Source organism: Eufriesea mexicana, unplaced genomic scaffold (genome assembly GCF_001483705.2).
Source record: "Eufriesea mexicana isolate 0111107269 unplaced genomic scaffold, ASM148370v2 scaffold8090, whole genome shotgun sequence".
Taxonomy (NCBI): Eukaryota; Metazoa; Arthropoda; class Insecta; order Hymenoptera; family Apidae; genus Eufriesea; species Eufriesea mexicana.
In genome coordinates this window covers 339,339-354,014 of record NW_016915858.1, presented here as the reverse complement: position 1 = coordinate 354,014, position 14,676 = coordinate 339,339, and the positions used below count along the sequence as shown (strand labels likewise).

At 42.6% G+C, this 14,676-nt stretch overlaps 1 long non-coding RNA gene across 2 annotated transcripts in view; it reads right to left on the bottom strand.

Moving 5' to 3' along the window:
- LOC108552807 (uncharacterized) overlaps nt 1-14,676 on the bottom strand; it is a 100,203-nt gene that overhangs the window by 32,622 nt on the left and 52,905 nt on the right. For both annotated transcript variants that reach the window (XR_001890591.1, XR_001890590.1), the window contains exon 3: nt 14,111-14,298. This is a non-coding gene — a long non-coding RNA (uncharacterized LOC108552807). The remainder of the gene's footprint in view (nt 1-14,110; nt 14,299-14,676) is intronic.

The window sequence follows — 14,676 nt, the reverse complement described above, 5'->3', positions numbered from 1 at the left end:
GAATATAAAAATTTCGCTCAACTAGCGACCGACTATTTCCAATTTCCCCCCAGAATGAGATTTCGCGGAACCAAAGGGGATTTATTTACAATATATCATGGTATTTCGAATATCAAAGGGCCGAATAACGACACTACCGAGAAAACGAGGGAAAATGTCTGTCCTTTCTGCTCGCTGGATTAATTGCGACCTTTAATAGGATCTGTCCTGTTCTGGTATTTATCCTTGGAAAGGGGATGAAACAAAAGGTGAGTCCACTGTAACATCCTGATGCAGGAACACGAGATTAATGAAAGAGATTAGCGGAGAAAGTACTTTCCTATTGTTAGAGAATAATCGATGACACGCGCGATCGAAGTTTTATTTTTGGAACAAAATTGCGACAAATGGAAACAACGAGTAAACATCCAAGTTTAAAGTCTGCTCGACGGAGTGACTGCAAAGAGAAACGAAGTTTCAAAGTCTCGGTTTTGTTCGCGATTCGAATAAGAAATGTACTCTGTATATTAACGATTTAACGATAAATAACGTCGGGAATTATCCATGGCTTATCCAGATGAAGCTTTATATTACTTTGAGCGCAAAGATAATTTGAATTCGACTCGAATTTTAATACAATCGTTCTTTCCCGACTTCCTTTTGCAGAGGCTAAGTAAAAAGACTTGTTCTCGAGTTTCGCAAGTTTTAAAGAGTTTCATTCTTGCTTTCTCTCAAGACGAATTAGGAGGAATTAAAGTTCCGTTATAGAGCTATCTGTGACACGGAAAAGTTAGATGCTGAAATATTTTCGGTACTTCCAATTAACGTGCTACTCGAACTCGGATGTTCGCTTAGATCCCACAGCTTTACCCAGTAACTAAATTCGCAGATAAGATCTTCCCTCCGCTTTTCTCCTCGAGGATAAATCACACCCCAATTTCGTTCTCCGCCGTGGCTGCAAAAAGCACGAGCATCGAGATAACACCGCCCAAGAGTTTCACTCTACAATTTTACACTCGATTCTGAACTCGAGATATGATCGTTTATCGAATAATCTACATCGCCTAATTCCATATTCACCCCCGTAAATAAGCTGACTCCAAAGTGTAATACTACAGTGTCGTTCGAGTAAAAACACTTTATAAACAGTAGACGCGTTATGCGAGTTCAAGGTCTATACGGTTTTATTAAACAGCATTCCGTCCAAGTTTTTCCATAAATTAAACGAATAGAAATTTAATATATTTATGACAACCTTAACCCCTTGCACTACGATTTAATTATGGAAAATTATACATCGACGTAGTATTTAATTTTAGTTAACCATTATATATGTAGGAGACCTCTCCTTCCACCCCCATTGTTGTTGTAGTCGGTTCGTCAGTATACCCTCTGTTTCGATGCTGCTGGAAGGGACGAAAGGAAAACAAGGGGATGATGCGTGAACTCATCAGTAAGGCTACCTAGCAGGCCCTGCCTTAGATGGGGATACTATAGGAAAATTTGGAAATTATATATATATATAATTGCGAAGGATTTACCGAAGACTTGCGAGAAAATCCTCAAACCTCCTTGAACCTGTAATCCATCCAATGGCGAGGGTGACAATGATGCCACCACATATAAATCTATCCCATCCACTATAAAATTGGATAAAAATTTTGGAAATGAGATTCGACGTGAAGAACTCGCGACAAATTAGCCATACAAATTTGACAAATATTATTCGTAATAACGCGTCAGTAAATTTTGATTCAAAAATATGTGTCAGTGAAATTACCTATACAATGATAGTGACAGATAGAAACTAGATTTCAGGATTAAACTGACTCTACCCCAAAAGAAAATCGCACACGAGTGTTTCCAAATGTCCAGAACAGAGGCTCATAGATCTCAAACCCGTATCACATGATCCCAACAGATACACATCGAAACAAAATTGCGATTGGATTAAAAATACGGAACAATTATTACCAATGACCACTGTGCACTGTGAAAGCAAGAACTCGTCGCGAATGTTTACAGCAAGCTCTAAGCGTGAAAGATGCGTAGAGCAGCTGAACCGAGATCAAAGAGCTGTGACAAAACAGCATACGTCTGTCCGCGTTTCAGGGCGAGTCTCGTGAACCCTGAACGCGTGCAAAGAACGTCTGCGTAGTTTGTCTGGATGGAATGAAAGAGACTGCCAAGTACAGAGGGACCAAACGCGCGACTGGTGTATATCGCGCGGAAGATGTACGCGTGGGGTTGAATGGAATCGAGTGTGAAAGTTACCCCGCATTGTCAATGTTCTACCCTTCGCGTCGCGACTTTCGAGAACCGTGAATGACCGACGCACTCGAGACAAACTAATGGCACGAGCACGATTTGTCACGGGATGAAGATCGACAGAAGTCTGCTTCCTCGCGATTAACTTTTACGGTGAACCCGTCTGTCAGGTCGCGAAAGCTTTGTTCTATGTCTCTTCGTTATACGTATAAGTTTAAAGGGACAGAGGTTGGACTCTGTAACTTTTAGTAACGATTTGTTGTAACTCGTTGTGCTTTATCTATACTCGTAGTTTTAACACATTGCGTACCGCATAGAAATCTCGAAGGCATACTACACCAGGGACCGCACGTTTTGACAAGACAGTGTGTTGACATCTAAGGTACATAACAGATGACGCGTGAAAAACTCGTGAACAGTCCTCAACAGATAGCACGTGAAACACGAGAAAACTCGTGGGTGGCACGCAATGTGTTAATAAAATTGGTACTCTTCGGTTGGAATATGTATAGCGTTCGAATATTATCGTGAGCCACTGTATATATATATATAGAGAGAGAGAGAGACAGAGAGAGAGTGAAGCACTAGATATCGCATACCAAATAATGTTTCAAATGGAATTGAATGATTTCAAGAGAGGTATATTATTTTCTTAACCCGTTAAACGCCACGCCGGGCCCTAAGAACTGACGCTGCACGTTCCGTTCAGGCCTCGCCGGTCCGTACGGCCCTGAAGGGCCCGCATGGCAGCTAATTGTGACGTGAACAGAACGGTACGTAAAACCGGTGTGGCATTTAATGTGTTAAATAGAATCGTATATTTTTTAATATTTCAGCCGATGCATCTTGCTATCCTCTATAAAACACTATGAATTTATTAACCCTTTGCACTCGAGAGGCGCCTCTCAGTCGCCATTTAATCAAATTCTAAAGATGGATGTTAATTGATATATCAAATTTACAATTACCCAACGATGCGTGGAATATCGAAATAAAATAATTCTACGTCTTAATTTGCATACGATTTCTTATTTATCGTTTTAAAAATATCGTCGACTTTATGATAGAACGTCTCCCAATTATTTTATTTTATTTTCCTGTAATGAAAAAATCGCCGAGTGCAAAGTGTTAATACCGAAGAACCATTGGTTCAGGAAATATTTCAATTTAAATATCGTCATACGAAATCACATACATAGCGAGATCATTTACAACGCGAAAGCTCCTGCGTTAATAAATCTCTTTTAAACACGACGTTTTATTTTAGAACACCGAAAAGAATCGTATCAGGGGTGCTTAATTGCTCCATAACCGCGGAGTAACTATCCAAGGAGATGTTAGAATAACAAGGGATTCAATTTGTCAAGTGCATGAATTATAGCTGTTTTAAGCACAGCTTCAAAGTGATTCGTCACGTCGGCTAAATCTGTAAGCCTCTCGCCCCTTTGGTTCTTTCATGCCTGCCACTGATTAGTCATCCCGAATTTTCATCGTATACACACAAGTGTACAGCCAAGCGAAATAATTGCATCAAATTGCACGTTTAAAACGTCGATGCATTCATCGGAGGTTGACGTACCGTGTTCGCGATAATTGCCCTGCATTCCATAAATGTATCGAAATAATATCTCACCCTCCGCGAGTGACTGTCGAAAAATAATTATTAATATCAAAACGAAATACTCGTCGACGAAAAAACACGCAGAACAAAATCACGGGGATTTTCCATCTCGATTTCCTTTGACAGTGCCGTACGAATCTTCACCTACCCTGACGGACACGATCAAAACGCACGCGCGCTGCAGCTTCCCGGTTGAAGCTGATTAATTACTCGCGAGACAGGATGCGACAGGGTTACAAGCGCATCCGACCAGGCGCGGATATAACCGCGGTCTGCCCAGCTCAATAATTCAGCGCGGTTTCGATCCGATTCTCTGGGCAGAAGAAACAAATCTAATGGATTCTGGAGAGGGTGGCCACGGAGGGTGCAAAGAGCCATCAGAGACGCGGCACGAGGTGTTTGACGTTCGAGGACGAAGATCATGGAGGGAGATCGATCATCAAGGGATGGAAGGGTTGAAAGAGTGGAGGTTCGAGGAAGACACGAGCTTGCCGACTTCTTTGATGTTCAAAGAGGGTGAAAGAGGAATTGCTCGCGTTAATTCGTAGAGGTGCCGAAAGTCTGAGATTTTTGGGGATCGTGGAGGGAGATCGATCATCGAGGGATGAAAGGGTTGAAAGAGTGGAGGTTCGAGTAAGACACGAGCTTGGCGACTTCTTTGATGTTCAAAGAGGGTGAAAGAGGAATTGCTCGCGTTAATTCGGAGAGGTGCCGAAAGTCTGAGATTTTTGGGGATCGTGGAGGGTGCGCGATTCGAAGTTGAAATAGGATTCCAGAGCCGAGGTTTAGGCTCTGTTTGGCAGTTTGTTCGCGGAATCGAGGAAAGCTGGGAGTTACCGTGGAGTTTGCACAGTCGCGTGCGACGAATTGTCAAATGGGAATTTTCTATGGTTACTGCAGGGCTGGAGAGTTTTTGCGGTTATTCGAGGCGAAGTGGCGAAGCTGAAAATTCTCGGTTTAGTTCGAGACGAGTCGTAAGATCAAAGTTCTTTGCGGGTGCTGCAGACATTCGTGGATTGGGTTAGGTTTGCGGCTTTGAAATCCTGTCGAGTTTTAATTAACTTTAAGTGCAACTCCTGCTTTATTACGATTCACGGTGTTCTGTGCAATTTATACAGTCGGTCCGTATTAAATCCTTGTTATTTAAATTCCAACTGGCAACGTGACATGGAATTGACTTATAAGTTGTAACTAAAATCGCTGAATTTATAATTCGAAGGAAATAAAAGGGGAAGCTAATGTCGCCTCAGCTACATTATAATAGAATAAAAATTCTATTTTCTGTTTATAAATCATCGTAATATAACAAAGTCGCGTGGGAAATAAATAATAAATGCGCTATATATGTACACCGTGTTAAAAGAAAAGTACGTCGTTAATTAAATACCTTCATAAATATGTACAATTCATCTAAACTATAAATCTTGAGCAGTAGATCACCGTAACGAAGCGAAAAGAAGTTAAGGCATAAAGGAAGGCAATTCCCTCGAGGAATTGCGACGACGCGAATTTAGAATACCTTCGGGAGGGGCGAAAAATTTCAAAACAGTCTTGGGCGAAATTTATGGCGAACGGTGTTGCAATTTAAATTATCTCTGCCAGTTAATTTCGGTACTCGTGTAAATGGCCGAAATTAACGTACTGGGTATTTACGCGAGCATTGTCGAAATAATTAATGCAACGAAACGTTTCTGATTTGACGTCATTAAATGGAACACGTTGCATAATAAATATAATTCCCCTATATTTACCTCTATTACCCCCGTCCCGTTTGTTATCTCGTTTAAAAAACACGCAACACGAAGTACCTGGGCGAAATTAAATTTTCGCGAAATCGCGATCCCCCGATCTCCTTGAAATTGCAATTTATAGATAAGACGGAGAATTAGGAATAAAAAGATACAGAAATACACCGGTCCGACAAAGGAAATAACTGGGACCTTGGAACCTCCGCCAGACCTCCATCTTCAAAGGAGCTACCTACCTCCAACCTTCCACTTTCAACTTTTATTTGACACATTTTCCCCATCGCTAATTTAACAACGCGAGTTGGCCGGAATTTACGCTTACGAATATATCAAGCGGAATTTCTCGGCTATTCTCAGACCAGAAATGAAAGTTGACCATCGTGGACAGTCAAGGAAATGGTCAATCGGGGATCTATTCTGGAAATAGCTTCCAATTTATTCGTAGCCTGGTAAACACTCTCTTCGTTGCCATTTCGGTGGATTCTTACGAAAGAGTCGAAAACACTCTTACAATCTCCTTGCACAATTTTTGCAATGGGTTTACGCCATCGTTAACCTACAGAATTTGCATTGATCGATGGAAATACACCCAATTGTTATGAAGATGTTACACGCACCTAATATAACCACTTCGAATTTTTCCTAATTTGGAAATTATTAAAGAATTCGATAAATTTTTATTTGCACGTGTAAATACACACACCATACGTCTACGCTGTCCTAGAGATACAGAAGTATTTGCAAACTATACCGTGCTAATTTCCAAAAATAATCGACTATACTACAACTTACTGTAACTCGATCCTATTGAAAGATTTATGTAGCCAATATGAATTGATAAAAAGAAGGATATATTAGATTTAAAATATATTTACTACAAACTAAAGTGAAATTGGAAGTAAAGCAATATTGGGACTAACAATTGCACCGACCCTTTTTACACTGCTGTCCTCCTATTCGACTGTATGTCCGTACCACTGTCTTAACCCTTTGGCCTACAATCACGTGTGAGGCTCGTGTTCAAGTTCTCGAGCCAAAACTGATTATCACGAGCCTGGCCCGTGGTACATCGGTCGGGCCAAATGTAGACACCACGTGTCATGCCAATGGTTTTTATTGATATGCCCCACTCCAAATAGCACAGTCCAGGATAGTGGACTCAATTCCGTGTCATTCTAGACTATGTTCGCACATATTTTATAAACATATTTTCTTAAATATAATAGAAAAGTATTTCTATAAGATGTCTTCAAAAAGAAAATTTCGTGTGCGATTGGACAAGGGGTTAACCTTCTTCTGCTCATAGTTCACTCACTTTTTATTCACTCACAAGACGCATTCCAAAAATCTCCCACACATTCCAACAACTCATTCCTCCTTCTCGCATCGTCCATAATCCACCCTAAATAATCGTTTAGATCTATCCGTCATTCGAACCTACATTCGTTCCAATTATTCTCATCGCTGCATTTAAATCCCGATTTTTCACAATGAAAATAAAAAAGAAAATCATGGCAAACGATAACGGAAACCCGCGTGGAGTAACGGGATGAACGGCAGCGTGTATCCAAAGGCCGGTCTGCTCCTTTTTGCCATTTCCCGCGCGCTTGTTCGCCACGAGCAATTAAAGCGAAACGTATTGCGGCTCGCTTAAGAGGCCCTGTAACCGGGAGGAACTCGTTCCAGGGGAAATATCGCTATGAGAATTTATACATAGTGTCACGGGAACATCTGTCTCGGGCAGAGCACCCTAAGCTAGGCCACAGAAACATTACTGCCGCAATCTGGCCCCGACGTGTTCGCGTCCTGCGATATAGCTAATTTGCGCGGAACAGACTTCTCTCCACTGGTCTAACTGCGTCGGCCTGGATGGGAATAGGGAAAATCCGATGGGGAGAAAATTCCCGTTGCATTATGGCGTGAAATCCCTTATTCCACACCGAGGACGCGTCATCGGCGATATCTTTTCGCGAGACGATGTCTTTTCACCGATCGACTGAATTTCGCGATGCAGATTCGCTCGAAATCTGATAGCGAGGAGATATAGTCGGCTCTCGAGAGCAACTTATTTCTGCGAATCTTGAAATGCAGGGTAGTTCAGGGATGTTGCAAGTTGTTCGAGATTGCTCGGCAACTTCGGGAGCCTCGTCGCGCGAAATTTCGCGTGCAATTGCGCGTGGTTATTGAATATATCAGGTGACGCGTGTGACGCGAGGAACATGCATAGGGTAATCTGGAGTTTAGGGGATGTTAGCTTCAGACGCTGATTTACGTGTATATTAAAAGTATCGGGGGAAGCGGAGGAAAATTAAATCGACTGGAAAAGTATAAGGATTTCGGGGTAGAATAATTTCGTAATTTTCCCAGTCTCGTTCTTTGGCCGATAGCGAGACGGGAAGAGTGTTCAAAGAAGCTGAAACTCGTTAAGGTAGCTGGGAAAAATCGGATGCCTCTTTCAGTAGAATAATATTCGCTCGATTTACGTGTCTTTTCCAAGGGATGTTTTCCCACAACGGATATCAACCCCGAGGACGTCGGTCCAAGTTGAATCTTCTTGGATATAATCATTCATTGTCATTTACGAACAGAATATTGTTACGAGTTTCTCATATCCACCCTGTATTCGGCCTAGTAACAACAGAGAATCGTAACTTCCGGAAAAGAGTAATTCAGCACCTTACAGAATGTTCGAGCAAAGAACAATCGTGGCTGTTGACTATAAAAATTCGGTGTCTTCCACCGAAATTCAGCTAGTTGAGTTGTCAACGATCAATAGGGTTAATTCTACTAATTCTACGTCGAGAACATTTGAAAACTTTCAGCAATAGAGCGATCTAACTCATAGAAGAGGAATTCTAAGTGCGATCTGAAACGATATATAAATAAGAAGAAGGCTGGTGTTGAAATCAAATTTATCTGGAATTTAGAGATCAGACAGGGCTGAAAATTTGAATCTGGGGTTTTGCCACAGGAAATCAATCAGAGTTGAATTTTCTTAGATATAACGAGGCACTGTAATTTAAAAATGAGGGGTACAAGTGAGGGAAAAGCTAGTGGTTAAGTTAGCTTCGTCTCGAATTTAGAAAAATGGAAGAGGTGAACAAGCTTGTAGCTAAATTGTTAAAAAGAATCCACGAGGAAGCTGGATAATTCGACTTCTAATACCAAAAGTCTACCAAAGGATGAATTAAAGTTAAAAATTCAAAAGAGTACGAGTTACGAATGATTTCTCTCGTCGTTTTCCACTCGTCACTTTTATTCGAAGACTTTTATTTCGTCCCTCGTGAAAGCCAGATCAACAAGCTCGTAACTAAATAATCGACGAATAAGACACACTCGTGGTCGAATTACCCCCATTTCCAACCCCCAAGTCGCACCACGGAGTCTGGAGCAGTAAAACACGATCGACTGGAAGCAACCCTGACTGTGTAAAATTGCAAGGAAAAAATCCCTGATATTATCCGCGAAATCGAAACGAGTTACCCTGCTTAACTGCATAATGCACACGGTGAGCCAGGTAATCTGAATCTTTCAGCGGCTCCCGGATATCGCGTTAAACCTTGATGTATGAAGCTCGTAAAACTTCCGCTGGAAAGAGGTGGAAATTATGACCTTCGACCGAGATCATGTGGTCGTCGGCCACGTGAAAAAGATGGCTGCCCTTCGTGTTCTTCGACGTAGACGAGGCAGTAAAGACACGTTACCCCTCGACGTTCCACGAGTGGAGGAAAAATAACGAAGTAAAGGGAAACGCTGCATTTCGCGAGTGGCAGGGAGAAAGAGTACTTAGTTAAGGTCAATAGGCGTGCTCCATCGTAAAACATTCGAGATAAGCTACGTCTTCCAGTTAACCATGTAATTACCGAGCCCTCCAACCGTGGCATTAGGTCGCAGCTTGTTACCCCGAGCGCGTATAACGTGGCAACCAAGTTCCTTCGAATTTCTTCGGAGGATACTCTCACTTCCGGCAGAATTATCGTGTCACTGGTGAAACGGAAATTTCGTTTAAATCGAAATTTTCGAATAATCGGTGACGAAGCAAACGGTGTCGTTCAGACTCCCATGGGTGAATTTACACCGACATTTTCAAGTTTGGTCCGAGTCTCAAATTTGGAAAGAAAGAGAAATCAGAAGTCGAGATTTTATAAAGCATATTTTGCAATATTATATTTACGATTCCATTAAAAAATTTTGGTATATTCTTTGTCTTCAGATACGTAATAGAGATACGTAGATTAAAATTAAAAATTAATTGTCGTTCAAATTTTATTTAATTTTATTTGACAACTTACTTTTTAATTTTAATACACGTATATCTAAAGATAAAGAATATACAAAAATTTTCAAGGGGTTACTTTGTTTATTAAGTAACTAATTACTTTTTTAAGTGAGCATAGTAGTTCGAATATACTTGAACATAAACGTGATCTTTATCGATGCTAAGCTTCGCAAAAAGATCGCGAGAAGTGTATCTGGAGAAAAATAACTGTTAACCCGATTTCTGTCGAGATCGTAAAGATTCGTGGATTGTTATTAACACTCGTTGCTAACGGATATTTTCGTTAGAGAGCAGAGGAATAAATCGAGCATAAAAGTGATTTTATCGATTCCTATTTTCGTAAAGGAACCCGCTGAATGAATTTAGAAAAAGAGAGAGAAAAGAGAAATCGTTGCCGTGATTTTATATCGCAATTATCAAGGATTGTATATTTTCATCGATACTCCGTTGCTAATGGATGTTTTTGTTAGAGATTGAAGGAATAAATGGACAGAGGTGCGAGTTTACACGAACCGATACGAACCTTGTCGGAAATTGGCGAAAATACTTTGTCAGGTACATAATGCACGACGATTTTCCATTAATCCATAATTCGATACGACTTCCCATCGATAAGCTATGCGACGCCATTTAGAATTATCTCGAAATACTGTTTGGGCCGAAAAATCGCGGTTCAGTTGGCGATTTTTAAAATCCCAACGATGATGGGACGATTTTTAAAAGCAGTTTCGTCGCGAGCGTTTGCGCGACGCTGAATATGACATAATTGGACGTTGATTGCAAAATGAATATTCGTCAGGGTGAGGGAATCTCGCGGAAACGGAAAAATATGCAAAAATCACGCGTCAACCCCTTTTCAACGTCGCGAATCGGAACGGCAGTCGACACCCTCAACTTCGTGGAAGCGCGCGTTGACGTCCATTACAACTTTTGAATAAATCAGGGGACAACTCTCGAGACACTCGGTGAAAATATTCACGGTTTGCTGCGCGAAATTCACCGACAAACCGTGGCATTTCGCTTTATCGTGACATTTCGCGCGGATATTCGACAACGCGTCTTCCTTGTCGGGTAATCGCGTCGTTCGATTTTTCCCTGTTGACAATTTCTCGTTAATTAACTTCGACGCGACGGTAACGCGGGTGGAACTCGTCGCGCGTGTGTAACATTTTGGAAAAAGGGGTAAAAAGGGGCGAAGGAAGGCGGGATGAATTATCTCCGAACGTCGCGATTTAATGCAGCTGGCTCGAGGGAAAAGGGAAAGCACAATGTTTGGCATCTACGTTCTGTCATTTGTAACGAGTTTACACACTCCACGTGTGCATATACGTACATGTGTACTGTGGGGAATCGAAATTCGAGACGATTATTTATCCATTTATCCATTAGGAACTTCTGACTGCTTGTAATTTTTAACCACTTTTAACCACTTCGTTAATTTTTATAATGGAGATATACCGTGTGTAAGTACAAAGGAACGAATCAAAGCGAGATATACGATATTTGCAACTGTCGTGGGTTTGTGTATAAATCGTGGAGGCGGTTGCCTCGAGCCTCATGAGATGATTGTGGCCCTTCCGCGGCTAATATGCGTTATTTAATCAAAATTTCCCTGTGCGCAACTGAAAAGAATCTTACTTAACCCCTCGCAATGCGATTTAATTATGAAAAATTATACATTAGAGAGGTATTTAATTTTATACGTTCATTTCATACGTGACAGGGGTAGGTAATAATTTTCGAAATTCTTTAAATTTTCCACACATTGAAACACGTTAAATGTTTTATATTATTGTCGCGTGATAATCGCGAGATTTGATAGGAAAAACTCATTATATATTACAATGCAAGGGGTTAACTTTGAAATTTAACACCTGAAAAGCGTGGAAACAATTTTATCGCTATTCCGTGGACATCTGCATAATTGCGACTGGCATACGACCTTCCCTCCTAAAACCCGATATTCCAGCATCTTTAACGAGCACGAATTTTCTGCTAATTTAATCCCCCATGGAAATAAGATGTACAAACCGTGCGTAATCGATTTATTTTAATACAGCCTCGGTAATCCGTAACGCAACGAATCTGCCGAAGGCTGAACCCGTGATCGCTTCGAGGCAGCTGAAAGATTAATTAAGAGAACAAAGCCACGTAACTTGCGTAACGTAGGAGGAAGAAAAGTACGCAGAATTCCACGGCAGACGATATTCGAATTACACCGGTGTAGGTGAGACAAGAACGAACGTAATTAGACGCGAACGAGCCGAGAACGATCGCGCAGCAGCGTCTCGACGAGCTCTTACCTCTCGTTCGAGTATCGTCGACCAGCGTTTCCGCCACGCGTAACTCGCCCCCTTATTAACAAGAATATTCCTACCAGCGTCGTTATTTCGACTCGGTGTAGCACTTGGCATCCGTTCAGCTCGTGTCCCGGCGTTACGACGGTAAATTTCAGGACTGCACGAGTTCATGTGTCATTTCATCGTTGGCCTCAACAGCCGCTTATGCCTTCATCTTTCGCCCCGTTGATCTTAAACAAACCGTAAATTGCCCGCCGCGAGCCGAGAATTGCGTAAAAATGGGGATGACGCGATACCGAAACCCTATCCCGCGGTTCCGCACGCGCGATCCATGAAACAAACGCGTTCGATCTTCGAGCAACGGTGGCGCCGCTACAACTTTATTCGCGTCGAATTGTTTACAAGCTTCCGTAAAATTTCGAGCACCTCGATGTAGATATAACCGAGAGGAACGATAGGAACACGAATACTTCGATATTCCAGGCAATTCGAAGAGGATCAGGTTGCACGCGAAGAGGATAAAACGATTTCGATAACGTAAGCTTCCCATAAAAGTAATTCAACAATCCGAGAAAGTTGAAAGTTGGGTGAAAGAATAAGTCTCATATGCAGGGAGAGACTATTTATCAATGTTTTATTAGAAGCGAAATATCCGCGAGACACGAGACACGATCGACCCAAAAGGACAAGATTCCGCGCGCGTAGGGTGGCTCTCTGAACGACGCGACGATCGCGCAGACTAAAGGGAAGACAGGTCTTTGGGACGGTGCTTTTGATTACGACGGAATCAAGACATCCCCGCGTGACGTCCGTGGACGGCTTTAAAAATAACAGCGGAACAGGCTGGATAGAGGATCGTCGGCGAAATGGCTGGCAGCGAGTCGCGGAGAGAGCTGGGCGTGTGCCACGGCACGCTGCAGTGGCAGCCTCGCGTACGGAAATAATCATAGACACCATGGAAGTGCATAAAGGTATCGTGGGACGAAGGACGTTTCCCGTTGACCCGAATTGCCTGACCCGTATTCCAGCGACTAAGTCCGCAGGACTCCGCGTATCGTCGAACCGACAAGAGCTCGACGACCCGCGTGGGCGCGGCGCGGATTCCCGCGCGGATTAATTGAAACTCCAACGATAATAATTCCCGTTCAGTCGCAACGGAACTCGCGCTCGCCGGTTTACCCTGTCGCGTGCACGATTACGTCGACCGGGCCCGAATATCCTGAAATAACACGAAATCGAAGTGGAAAACGTGGCACACGGTCGTTCGGCTTGGAACCAGCTCACGAGGATTTACGACGACGAGACGCGAAATCGAATAACTGCCTCGTCTGGTTCACGCTCGCGGGAACGTGATATCGCGTGTTTAATCGCGGATAGTGATACTAAATGAGAGAACAGAAGGAGCCATTGAACGGTAGCGCATGTAGTATAACGGGTGGTACGTGAAAATTTTCAGAGCTGTCGTATTGCTCGAGTTTTCTTCAGATTATTTAACCCCTATCGGACGCTAGCTTTTTACACGTGATTTTCACTAGGTTGTAGCTGATTTTAGTAAATATGCGAAAGATTTCCGTCTTGTCACCTCCCACGTGACGCACAACCTTAATGACAAAGTACTACTGTCACGTGAGAGGTGACTTACGTCCGATAAGGGTTAAGTCTGATCTCACACATGGAGAAAATGGAGCTAAATTGTTTGTGAATTTAGGGTTGATTCCATCTTCGACACACCCCAAACCGTTAGGGTTCCGGGTACCTGACGGGAACTAAAATTCGATTAAAACATCGATTCTGCGTCTACGTTATTATTTCGTAGAGCCTTGCATTGTAAACGCGAGAATTTCTATCGACGACGAAAATCCTGAAAAGTATTTTACTGTAATTACCAAAGAAAAGAACAGATCTGTGCACATACCCCTTACGATCAGACCCGCATTCCTTACAGGCTGCTTCTTTCCAAGTCCACAGAGTACCTCGGGCAAGGACTTTGGAAACGGACACGTCGATCGACTTCACCTCGACGGAAGTGAGAAGACCAGGCTCTCCCTCCTCGATGCCCTCGGGGAAACTTCTCCAAGGATTTCAGTCTCTCATAAGTGGCTGCTGAAAAATTTAAATAAGTGCATTAAGTCCACTGCCGCTCTTGTTTCGTTGCAGTTGTTCGGGCAGTTCCGCGCTAATAGAATGATCATGTTAAAAGAACGGAAGTGGATGAAGCGAAAGGGAAAAGATGGAAGCGGAAAATAGACCTCGCGAACGACTCGGGACAACGGGGGCAACTTTCCTCGGATTTTCCCGTCGAAACAGACACGGGAACTAATAACGCGAGTGCAGGAGACGCGATTCTGCGATTAATTGACGTTTCGACAGCAAAACTCCGACGGAAAGCGATTTCCACGCGGATTCAAGATGGAGGCGCCTCGCGTCGGAAGTCTTCGAGGCCACGATCAATAATACAAATATTATCGAAGACGACACAGC